Source organism: Ranitomeya imitator, chromosome 6 (assembly GCF_032444005.1).
Source record: "Ranitomeya imitator isolate aRanImi1 chromosome 6, aRanImi1.pri, whole genome shotgun sequence".
NCBI classification, from domain to species: Eukaryota; Metazoa; Chordata; class Amphibia; order Anura; family Dendrobatidae; genus Ranitomeya; species Ranitomeya imitator.
Window position 1 is genome coordinate 163255561 of NC_091287.1, and position 10584 is coordinate 163266144.

Genomic DNA, 10584 nt, shown 5'->3' on the forward strand with positions numbered 1-10584 from the left:
CCAGCATGATGACTTCAGTGCATTGGTTCTCCTGAGCCTTGCTGATGGACTCATCAGGATCCTGGATTAGGTGGGTATGTGAAGTTTTTTAGTGTAATTAAATTTTACGGTGTGACTGTGGAGACATCATAAAGTATAATTGACCCTCGCACAGTGTGGGGCTCATGCATTGTAGATACTATTGTAAGAGGCCTGTTGTGAGTTCTGTTTTTGGGCTCCCTCTGGTGGTTACTGATGGTACTGGGTGACTTGTGTTCTCTGCGGTCTCTGGTGTCCACCTGTTCCATCAGGTTATGGGAGTTTCCTATTTAACCTGGCTTTTTTGTCATTTCCTCGCCGGCTATCAATGTAATCAGCGTGTCTTTTTACCTCTGCTCCCTGCGTCTGTTATCTTCAGGACAAGCTAAGTTTTGATTTTCCTGTTCCACGTTTTGCTTTATTTTTGTCTTAGTCCAGCTTGCAGATATGTGATTCCTTGCTGCTGGTCGCTCTAGTGGGCTGAAATTACTCCTCATGTTCCATGAGTTGGCACTAGTGTTGAGCATTCCGATACCGCAAGTATCGGGTATCGGCCGATATTTGCGGTATCGGAATTCCGATACCGAGATCCGATATTTTTGTGATATCGGGTATCGGTATCGAATCAATAGGGATGTGGAAAATAAAGAATTAAAATAAAAAATATTGATATGCTCACCTCTCCGGCGGCCCCTGGGCTTCACGCTGCTATCCGGGAGGCTTCTTTGTTTAAAAAGCGCGCCTTTCGGACCTGTGAATGACGTCCCGGCTTCTGATTGGTCGCGTGCCGCCCATGTGACCGACACGCGACCAATCAGAGGTCGCGACGTCATTCGCAGGTCCTCAATTCCTAGAATTAGCAGTTTTGTGAATGAGAATGACGTCGCGGCTTCTGATTGGCCGCGTGCCGCCCATGTGACCGGCACGCGGCCAATCAGAAGCCGCGACGTCATTCTCATTCACAAAACTGCTAATTCTAGGAATTGAGGACCTGCGAATGACGTCGCGGCCTCTGATTGGTCGCGTGCCGGTCACATGGGCGGCACGCGACCAATCAGAAGCCGGGACGTCATTCACAGGTCCGAAAGGCGCGCTTTTTAAACAAGACTCCCGGTTAGCAGTGTGAAGTCCAGGGGCCGCCGGAGAGGTGAGCATATCAATATTTTTTATTTTAATTCTTTATTTTACACATCCCTATGGATCCCAGGGCCTGAAGGAGAGTTTCCTCTCCTTCAGACCCTGGGAACCATGAGAATACCTTCCGATACTTGATGTCCCATTGACTTGTATTGGTATCGGATATCGGTATCGGCGATATCCGATATTTTTCGGGTATCGGCCGATACTATCCGATACCGATACTTTCAAGTATCGGACGGTATCGCTCAACACTAGTTGGCACATGAGTTCAAGTAATTTCAGGATGGTTTTTTGAAGGGTTTTTCGCTGACCGCGCAGTTCACTTTTGTATCCTCTGCTATCTAGCTTTAGCGGGCCTCATTTTTGCTGATTCTATTTTCATAACTACGTATGTGCTTTCCTCTCATTTCACCGTTATTACATGTGGGGGGCTGCTATTTTTGTGGGGTGTTTCTCTGGAGGCAAGTGAGGTCTGTGTTTCTTCTAATAGGGGAAGTTAATCCTTCGGCTGGCGCGAGACGTCTAGGAATCATCGTAGGCACGTTCCCCGGCTACTGCTAGTTGTGTGTTTAGGTTCAGGATCGCGGTCAGCTCAGGTTCCATCACCCTAGAGCTTGTTTTGTTTTTGTGCTTGTCCTTTTGTGATCCCCTGCCATTGGGATCATGACAGTATAGCCGGCCCGAAAAAATTGGTCATCGTTTTGGCTGAAGTAGGAGGAAAAGTAGTCTGAGGGAGTTTTTTTTTTTTTCCCTCCTCAGTGTTTGCTGCTTAGCCTTAATTGCAGCTTGGCTGCTTCTTTCCTCCTCTTAATCTTTGAATGGCTCTGACCTCAGCTGTTTATCATGGACGTCCAGAGTTTGGCTTCCAGCCTGAATAATCTTGCTGCTAAGGTTCAAAATATACAAGATTTTGTTGTACATACGCCTATGTCTGAACCTAGAATTCCTATCCCAGAGTTTTTTTCTGGAGATAGATCTAGTTTTCTGAATTTTAGGAACAATTGCAAGTTGTTTCTTTCCTTGAAATCTCGCTCCTCTGGAGACCCTGCTCAGCAGGTCAAGATTGTTATATCTTTCCTGCGGGGTGACCCTCAGAATTGGGCATTTGCATTGGCACCAGGGGATCCTGCGTTGCTCAATGTGGATGCGTTTTTTCTGGCATTGGGTTTGCTCTATGAGGAACCTAACCTAGAAATTCAGGCTGAAAAAGCTTTATTGGCTCTCTCTCAGGGGCAAGATGAAGCAGAAATATATTGTCAGAAATTTCGGAAATGGTCGGTGCTTACTCAGTGGAATGAGTGCGCTCTGGCTGCAAAATTCAGAGATGGCCTTTCTGAGGCCATTCAAGATGTTATGGTGGGGTTCCCGGCGCCTACAGGTCTGAATGAGTCCATGACTATGGCTATTCAGATTGATCGGCGTTTACGGGAGCGCAAACCTGTGCACCATTTGGCGGTGTCTTCTGAACAGGCACCTGAGATAATGCAATGTGATAGAATTCAGTCCAGAAGTGAACGGCAAAATTATAGGCGGAAAAATGGATTGTGTTTTTATTGTGGTGATTCAGCTCATGTTATATCAGCATGCTCTAAACGCACAAAAAAGGTTGATAAGTCTGTTGCCGTTGGTACTTTACAGTCTAAGTTCATTCTGTCTGTGACTCTGATTTGTTCATTATCATCCATTTCCGTCGATGCCTATGTGGATTCAGGCGCTGCCCTGAGTCTTATGGATTGGTCATTTGCCAATCGCTGTGGATTTAGTCTGGAACCTCTGGAAGTTCCTATTCCTTTGAAAGGAATTGACTCTACACCTTTGGCTATGAATAAACCTCAGTACTGGACACAAGTGACCATGCGTATGACTCCCGTTCATCAGGAGGTGATTCGCTTCCTGGTACTGTATAATTTACATGATGTCTTAGTGCTTGGTCTGCCATGGTTACAAACTCATAACCCAGTCCTGGACTGGAAAACAATGTCTGTGTTAAGCTGGGGATGTCAGGGGGTTCATGATGATGCATCTCCGATTTCTATCGCTTCATCTACTCCTTCTGAGGTTCCGGTATTTTTGTCTGATTATCGGTTTTTAAGGAGCCTAAGCTCAGTTCGCTTCCTCCTCACAGGGATTGCGATTGTGCTATAGATTTGATTCCTGGCAGTAAATTCCCTAAAGGTTGTTTGTTCAATCTGTCAGTACCAGAGCATACTGCTATGCGGAATTATGTTAAGGAGTCCTTGGAAAAGGGACATATCCGTCCATCTTCGTCCCCTTTGGGAGCAGGTTTTTTTTTCGTGGCCAAAAAAGATGGTTCCTTGAGGCCTTGCATAGATTATCGTCTTTTGAATAAGATTACAGTCAAATATCAGTATCCTTTGCCATTGTTGACTGATTTGTTCGCTCGCATTAAGGGGGCTAAATGGTTCACTAAGATTGATCTTCGGGGTGCGTATAATCTTGTGTGGATAAGACAGGGTGATGAGTGGAAAACCGCATTTAATACGCCTGAGGGTCATTTCGAGTATTTGGTGATGCCTTTTGGACTTTCTAATGCTCCTTCTGTCTTCCCGTCTTTTATGCACGATATTTTCCGTGAATATCTGGATAAATTTATTATCGTGTATTTGGATGATGTCTTGTTTTTTTCTGATGACTGGGAGTCTCATGTTCAGCAGGTCAGGAAGGTGTTTCAGGTCCTGCGGGCCAATTCTTTGTTTGTAAAGGGTTCTAAATGTCTCTTTGGAGTCCAGAAGATTTCTTTTTTGGGGTATATTTTTTCCCCTTCTACTATTGAGATGGATCCCGTCAAGGTTCAGGCTATTTGTGACTGGACGCAGCCTACATCTCTTAAGAGTCTACAGAAGTTCTTGGGCTTTGCTAATTTTTATCGTCGCTTCATAACTAATTTTTCTAGTGTTGTTAAGCCTTTGACGGATTTGACTAAGAAGGGTGCTGATGTTACTGATTGGTCTCCTGCGGCTGTGGAGGCCTTTCAGGAACTTAAGCGCCGGTTTTCTTCTGCTCCTGTGTTGCGTCAGCCAGATACGTCGCTTCCTTTTCAGGTTGAGGTTGATGCTTCCGAGATCGGAGCGGGGGCGGTTTTGTCACAGAGAAGCTCCGATGGCTCAGTGATGAAGCCATGTGCGTTCTTTTCTAGAAAATTTTCGCCCGCTGAACGGAATTATGATGTTGGTAATCGGGAGCTTTTGGCCATGAAGTGGGCATTTGAGGAGTGGCGTCATTGGCTTGAGGGTGCTAGACATCGTGTGGTGGTCTTGACTGATCACAAAAATCTGATGTACCTTGAGTCTGCCAAGCGTCTGAATCCTAGACAGGCTCGTTGGTCACTGTTTTTCTCCCGTTTCAATTTTGTGGTTTCATACCTACCAGGTTCAAAGAATGTTAAGGCGGATGCTCTTTCTAGGAGTTTTGTGCCTGACTCCCCTGGAAATTCTGAGCCCACTGGTATCCTTAGGGATGGGGTGATTTTGTCGGCTGTCTCCCCAGACTTGCGACGTGCTTTGCAGGAGTTTCAGGCCGATAAACCTGATCGTTGTCCGCCGGAAAGACTGTTTGTTCCGGATAATTGGACCAGTAGAGTCATCTCCGAGGTCCATTCTTCTGTGTTGGCAGGTCATCCTGGAATATTTGGTACTAGAGACTTGGTGGCCAGGTCTTTTTGGTGGCCTTCCTTGTCGAGGGATGTGCATTCTTTCGTGCAGTCTTGTGGAGTTTGCGCTCGGGCTAAGCCTTGCTGTTCTCGGGCCAGTGGATTGTTGTCACCTTTGCCTATCCCGAAGAGGCCTTGGACGCACATTTCCATGGACTTTATTTCGGATCTCCCTGTCTCTCAAAAAATGTCCGTCATATGGGTTGTGTGTGACCGCTTTTCTAAGATGGTTCATCTGGTACCCTTGCCTAAGTTACCTTCCTCCTCTGAGTTGGTCCCTCTGTTTTTTCAAAACGTGGTCCGTTTGCATGGCATTCCGGAGAACATCGTTTCTGACAGGGGATCCCAGTTTGTGTCTAGATTTTGGCGGACGTTCTGTGCTAAGATGGGCATTGATTTGTCCTTTTCGTCTGCATTCCATCCCCAGACGAATGGCCAGACGGAACGAACTAATCAGACTTTAGAAACTTATTTAAGGTGTTTTGTTTCTGCTGATCAAGATGACTGGGTTTCCTTTTTGCCGCTTGCCGAGTTTGCCCTTAATAATCGGGCTAGTTCTGCTACCTTGGTTTCTCCTTTCTTTTGTAATTCGGGGTTTCATCCTCGTTTTTCCTCTGGTCAGGTGGAGCCTTCTGATTGTCCTGGAGTGGACATGGTGGTGCATAGGTTGCATCAGATTTGGAGTCATGTGGTGGACAATTTGAAGTTGTCCCAGGAGAGGGCTCAGCAGTTTGCTAATCGCCGTCGCCGCGTGGGTCCTCGACTTCTTGTTGGGGACTTGGTGTGGTTGTCTTCTCGTTTTGTTCATGTGAAGGTCTCTTCTCCTAAGTTCAAGCCTCGGTTCATCGGTCCCTATAGGATCTTGGAAATTCTTAACCCTGTGTCGTTTCGTTTGGATCTCCCGGCATCGTTTGCTATTCATAATGTGTTCCATCGGTCGTTGTTGCGGAAGTATTAGGTACCTGTTGTTCCTTCGCTTGAGCCTCCTGCTCCGGTGCTGGTGGAGGGTGAATTGGAGTATGTTGTGGAGAAGATCTTGGATTCTCGTGTTTCCAGACGGAAACTCCAGTATTTGGTCAAGTGGAAGGGTTATGGTCAGGAGGATAATTCTTGGGTGATTGCCTCTGATGTTCATGCTGCCGATTTGGTCCGTGCTTTTCATAGGGCTCATCCTGGTCGCCCTGGTGGTTCTCGTGAGGGTTCGGTGACTCCTCCTCAAGGGGGGGGTACTGTTGTGAGTTCTGTTTTTGGGCTCCCTCTGGTGGTTACTGATGGTACTGGGTGACTTGTGTTCTCTGCGGTCTCTGGTGTCCACCTGTTCCATCAGGTTATGGGAGTTTCCTATTAAACCTGACTTTTTTGTCATTTCCTCGCCGGCTATCAATGTAATCAGCGTGTCTTTTTACCTCTGCTCCCTGCGTCTGTTATCTTCAGGACAAGCTAAGTTTTGATTTTCCTGTTCCACGTTTTGCTTTATTTTTGTCTTAGTCCAGCTTGCAGATATGTGATTCCTTGCTGCTGGTCGCTCTAGTGGGCTGAAATTACTCCTCATGTTCCATGAGTTGGCACATGAGTTCAAGTAATTTCAGGATGGTTTTTTGAAGGGTTTTTCGCTGACCGCGCAGTTCACTTTTGTATCCTCTGCTATCTAGCTTTAGCGGGCCTCATTTTTGCTGATTCTATTTTCATAACTACGTATGTGCTTTCCTCTCATTTCACCGTTATTACATGTGGGGGGCTGCTATTTTTGTGGGGTGTTTCTCTGGAGGCAAGTGAGGTCTGTGTTTCTTCTAATAGGGGAAGTTAATCCTTCGGCTGGCGCGAGACGTCTAGGAATCATCGTAGGCACGTTCCCCGGCTACTGCTAGTTGTGTGTTTAGGTTCAGGATCGCGGTCAGCTCAGGTTCCATCACCCTAGAGCTTGTTTTGTTTTTGTGCTTGTCCTTTTGTGATCCCCTGCCATTGGGATCATGACAGAGGCCCCCATATAGGGTGAGGGGAATTTTACAGTTTGGGAGCTAATGTGGTTGACATTATATAATGTGGTAGCTACTTTTGGGGCCATCATGCAGTGTGGGGGACATTACACTGCGTGCAGAATTATTAGGCAAGTTGTTTTTTCGATCACATGATACTTTTTATACATGTTGTCCTACTCGTGTTTACAGCTGGTTAGAAAATACTATTAAAACATAGCTTTTATTTTAATACGCTAAAATCACTATATTACCACGTGGTTACAAAGTGCCGGTGCTCACAACATAGTGCAAAACATAAAACCGTAAGAAAATCTTGGCAAACCACACATATGCCTCTTCTCAGGGAGAAAATTTTTTGCCCTTTACTGGGTATAGCAGATAATGGAGATACTACATCAGTCCCCTTTATTATTGCTTATTATCTCTTAGGGGCGTTTTTTCCAACCCCTTCCCTGAACACGGAAAGAGTGCTGTAAATTTCACCCCACAGTTCACTTAATAATGTGACCAAAGTCCGTCTGGTTTAGACCAACAAACCAATATACATGCTGGCATATGCCAAAACAAACACAGCGGATCCTCTTGCTGTCACTTATTATTGCATATGGTGTTTACACATAAAACGCAAGCTCCACAAATAAACAGAGGAATACAGAAACCTCTCTCATGTTTTTAAACCATAGATGCTTCCGGAATACATATATACCCCTCTCAATATACTGGTAGGTATATGTTCACTTCGTGCATCGAATGGATTTATATCAAAGTATGTTAAGGTTTATACTCATCCATGGGACCGGGTCTTCCCAGCGGTGCCTTTTTCAGAGTGCCAGGGATCCTTCTCTTTGGTAAGTGCAACGTAGCACTCCGTCCCTCAATCCCTTTTAGAGCTGATGTCTCCCAACGTTTCATAACAATATTCATCAGGGGGGTACTGACATCTTAGCAGCATACATCGGTGAGCATTGCTAAATATCTAAAGCTCTTGCCGGTCTTAAATAGACGCTATGCACCTCACCGTCTCGCATGTTTCCGGACGCCGATACGTCACTTCCGGTTCTCCGAGCATGCGCATAATGTGTAAAAAAGTCTACGTCATACCGTGCGCTGCCCTTGAGTTCCAAGCCGTGCGTATTATACAGGTGCTCGTCCTGTTTCCTGCTACTGGAACGCACGCTTAGGGGCTTTGACCCGCACGTCTCATATGGTGACGCATGATCACCTGATCAGTGCCGGTACCTTACAGATAGACAGAGGGGGAATAGAACCAAGCCATCCCACCCTCAGAAAAATATAGAAAAAAACATCTAACTGCGTCAAAGTGCATATAGCTTTAGATGTTGTCCCTTACAACGGGAAAATGTACAGATTTTTGCGGTCCCTATTCTCCATATACTTCTGGGATTATCAGCCATTAAAGTGTAACTAACAAACTGGCATATCCACGCGTATTGTTCATTTAGATGTAACTACTTCTAGACTAGTATATCCACGTATATTATTTATCACCTCAATTGATAAAAACTAAAACAGATGGGCACTGGCGATGGAGAGGAAAAAACGAAAAAAACAAAAAAACGAAAATAGCGAGAATAAGGCAATGAGGGCCACAAGAAAAACTAAGAGAGACACCACGGACCCTTCCTCCAAGTAGAGTAAAAGGAAGGACAGAAAAGCTGAGGTACGCTCACAGCTGTCCCTGTTGACCCCTGACTAGTAGCAGTCCTGCCTAACGCGGAGGTTGGCACCCTAGGACCTGCGCAGTGGAGCCCCCACTCGACGGCGGCTGTCCCTGTCTCTAGAGTCCCTCTCAGACCACTATGCCTAAAGGAAAGAAGAAAAGTTTAGTTGTTCATTCAGGCCCAATGGGCTCTGAGTCTGTAGACGAAAAATCCACATGCACTCTTTTTGGAGGATATGTCTGTCCCAGTCACCTCCTCTTTGTGATTGGACAATCTTCTCAATCCCTATGAATCTGATCCCTTTCACATTGCCATTGTGTAGCCAATTAATATGGTTTGCTATAGGGGTATCTCTCTTATTTATAATGTCTCTGTGGTGTTCACCCACCCTCCTCCTAAATTCTCGACTAGTTTTCCCGACGTATTCCATTCCACACACACACGTCATTTTGTAAACCACCCCCCTGGTCTTACAATTGATGAACTGGCGTATGTCGTACCTCTTTCCTGTCATGTTGCTAACAAACTCTTTGCCCTGACTGACAGAATCACAATATTTGCAATTTCCACACCTATAGCATCCTTTCATTTGTCCGCCAAGCCAGGTGGAACCTTGTGCCTGTGAAGAGGGTTGTATCTGAGGGTTTTATGATTCTCTCGTGGTCATCCTCAAGCTCACGGAGACTTCTCATTTCTACCTTCGTAAGGTTATGAAAGTGTTTTTTTTCTTTTCTCTCAAGTTCCATTATCTCCTTAGAAACTAAGTTCACAAAAACATCAATCGCACCCAGATCACTGGTTATAGGTGGCATGCGTCTGCTTTTACTCTTTAAATCCGTAAACCTACTGCGTCCAACTCCCTCCTGAGATGGGAGTCTAACCATCCTTTCCCGATAAGGAGGGGAATCCCGAAGGGACAGTACCTACGAATTAGGAGAAATTGCTCGAACCCCCTTACATTTAAGAAACAGGCGGATGACCTCAGGACACGTTTTCATGAACGAGGGTATCCCGATAATGTCCTTAGAGAAGCATTTATTTCAGCATCTTCAAGAGATAGGCAAGAGCTTCTTACCCCGGGTGAGAAGCGGGAGGAAAGTAACCCCACCAGATTCATCACAAAGTATACAAATGGGGCAAAAGATCTAAGAACAATCTTACAACGTCATTGGTCCATTTTACAGATGGACAATGACCTCAAAGATATGGTCACGGTTTCCCCACAGATTACTTTCAGAAGGGGACGTGCAATTAAAGACAGGGTAGTCCATAGCCATTTCACCCCTCCCTCTTCACAGGCACAAGGTTCCACCTGGCTTGGCGGACAAATGAAAGGATGCTATAGGTGTGGAAATTGCAAATATTGTGATTCTGTCAGTCAGGGCAAAGAGTTTGTTAGCAACGTGACAGGAAAGAGGTACGACATACGCCAGTTCATCAATTGTAAGACCAGGGGGGTGGTTTACAAAATGACGTGTGTGTGTGGAATGGAATACGTCGGGAAAACTAGTCGAGAATTTAGGAGGAGGGTGGGTGAACACCACAGAGACATTATAAATAAGAGAGATACCCCTATAGCAAACCATATTAATTGGCTACACAATCGCAATGTGAAAGGGATCAGATTCATAGGGATTGAGAAGATTGTCCAATCACAAAGAGGAGGTGACTGGGACAGACATATCCTCCAAAAAGAGTGCATGTGGATTTTTCGTCTACAGACTCAGAGCCCATTGGGCCTGAATGAACAACTAAACTTTTCTTCTTTCCTTTAGGCATAGTGGTCTGAGAGGGACTCTAGAGACAGGGACAGCCGCCGTCGAGTGGGGGCGCCACTGCGCAGGTCCTAGGGTGCCAACCTCCGCGTTAGGCAGGACTGCTACTAGTCAGGGGTCAACAGGGACAGCTGTGAGCGTACCTCAGCTTTTCTGTCCTTCCTTTTACTCTACTTGGAGGAAGGGTCCGTGGTGTCTCTCTTAGTTTTTCTTGTGGCCCTCATTGCCTTATTCTCGCTATTTTCGTTTTTTTGTTTTTTTCGTTTTTTCCTCTCCATCGCCAGTGCCCATCTGTTTTAGTTTTTAGTTTTCATCAATTG